Source organism: Triticum aestivum, unplaced genomic scaffold (assembly GCF_018294505.1).
Source record: "Triticum aestivum cultivar Chinese Spring unplaced genomic scaffold, IWGSC CS RefSeq v2.1 scaffold49697, whole genome shotgun sequence".
Taxonomy (NCBI): domain Eukaryota; kingdom Viridiplantae; phylum Streptophyta; class Magnoliopsida; order Poales; family Poaceae; genus Triticum; species Triticum aestivum.
Genome location: NW_025284404.1, coordinates 1 through 1,156, shown reverse-complemented (window position 1 = coordinate 1,156; position 1,156 = coordinate 1). Strand labels below are relative to the sequence as shown.

The 1,156-nt window shown below is 49.0% G+C and overlaps 3 non-coding genes across 3 annotated transcripts; all 3 read left to right on the top strand.

The window, feature by feature from the left end:
* The first annotated feature begins 58 nt into the window (after nucleotides 1–58).
* Nucleotides 59–177, top strand: LOC123178632 (5S ribosomal RNA). Its single transcript, XR_006489732.1, has one exon. It is a non-coding gene; the product is annotated as a 5S ribosomal RNA (ribosomal RNA).
* Nucleotides 178–544: 367 nt separating this feature from the next.
* Nucleotides 545–663, top strand: LOC123178631 (5S ribosomal RNA). The gene has a single exon (XR_006489731.1). It is a non-coding gene; the product is annotated as a 5S ribosomal RNA (ribosomal RNA).
* Nucleotides 664–1,021: 358 nt separating this feature from the next.
* Nucleotides 1,022–1,140, top strand: LOC123178630 (5S ribosomal RNA). Its single transcript, XR_006489730.1, has one exon. It is a non-coding gene; the product is annotated as a 5S ribosomal RNA (ribosomal RNA).
* The last annotated feature ends 16 nt before the right edge of the window (nucleotides 1,141–1,156 follow it).

The following is a 1,156-nucleotide window of genomic DNA, read 5'->3' as shown; positions in this document are numbered from 1 at the left end:
GTCTTTGGAGCGGACCTGGGAGTGGCAAGCATAAGGGACGAAGACGGGGAAACATGTCGGATGCGATCATACCAGCACTAAAGCACCGGATCCCATCAGAACTCCGAAGTTAAGCGTGCTTGGGCGAGAGTAGTACTAGGATGGGTGACCTCCTGGGAAGTCCTCGTGTTGCATTCCTTTTATAATTATTTTTTGCGCCTTGTGACAAACATGTCGCACGTGCGCGATATATATTAATCCCGTTATATTATGTTTGACGTTTGCGATATGTTTAAGCTCGATGCTCATTGCTCGCGCGTCTTGGGGCGGCTTTGTGGCGCGAAGAGCGCGTTCTGAAAGGGGTGGAAAAAACTCGTGTTGCTGCGGTATGGAGGGAGGGGTGGAAACCGTGGAAAACTCGTCTTCGTGATTGAGCGGGAGAGTAAGTAGTATAGGACATTATCCATTGTTAGGGAATGGTTGTAATGGTAGTGAGAATGTAGAATCGTCTTTGGAGCGGACCTGGGAGTGGAAAGCATAAGGGACGAAGACGGGGAAACATGTCGGATGCGATCATACCAGCACTAAAGCACCGGATCCCATCAGAACTCCGAAGTTAAGCGTGCTTGGGCGAGAGTAGTACTAGGATGGGTGACCTCCTGGGAAGTCCTCGTGTTGCATTCCTTTTATAATTATTTTTTGCGCCTTGTGACAAACATGCGCGATATATATTAATCCCGTTATATTATGTTTGACGTTTGCGATATGTTTAAGCTCGATGCTCATTGCTCGCGCGTCTTGGGGCGGCTTTGTGGCGCGAAGAGCGCGTTCTGAAAGGGGTGGAAAAAACTCGTGTTGCTGCGGTATGGAGGGAGGGGTGGAAACCGTGGAAAACTCGTCTCCGTGATTGAGCGGGAGAGTAAGTAGTATAGGACATTATCCATTGTTAGGGAACGGTTGTAATGGTAGTGAGAATGTAGAATCGTCTTTGGAGCGGACCTGGGAGTGGCAAGCATAAGGGACGAAGACGGGGAAACATGTCGGATGCGATCATACCAGCACTAAAGCACCGGATCCCATCAGAACTCCGAAGTTAAGCGTGCTTGGGCGAGAGTAGTACTAGGATGGGTGACCTCCTGGGAAGTCCTCGTGTTGCATTCCTTTTATAATTATTTTT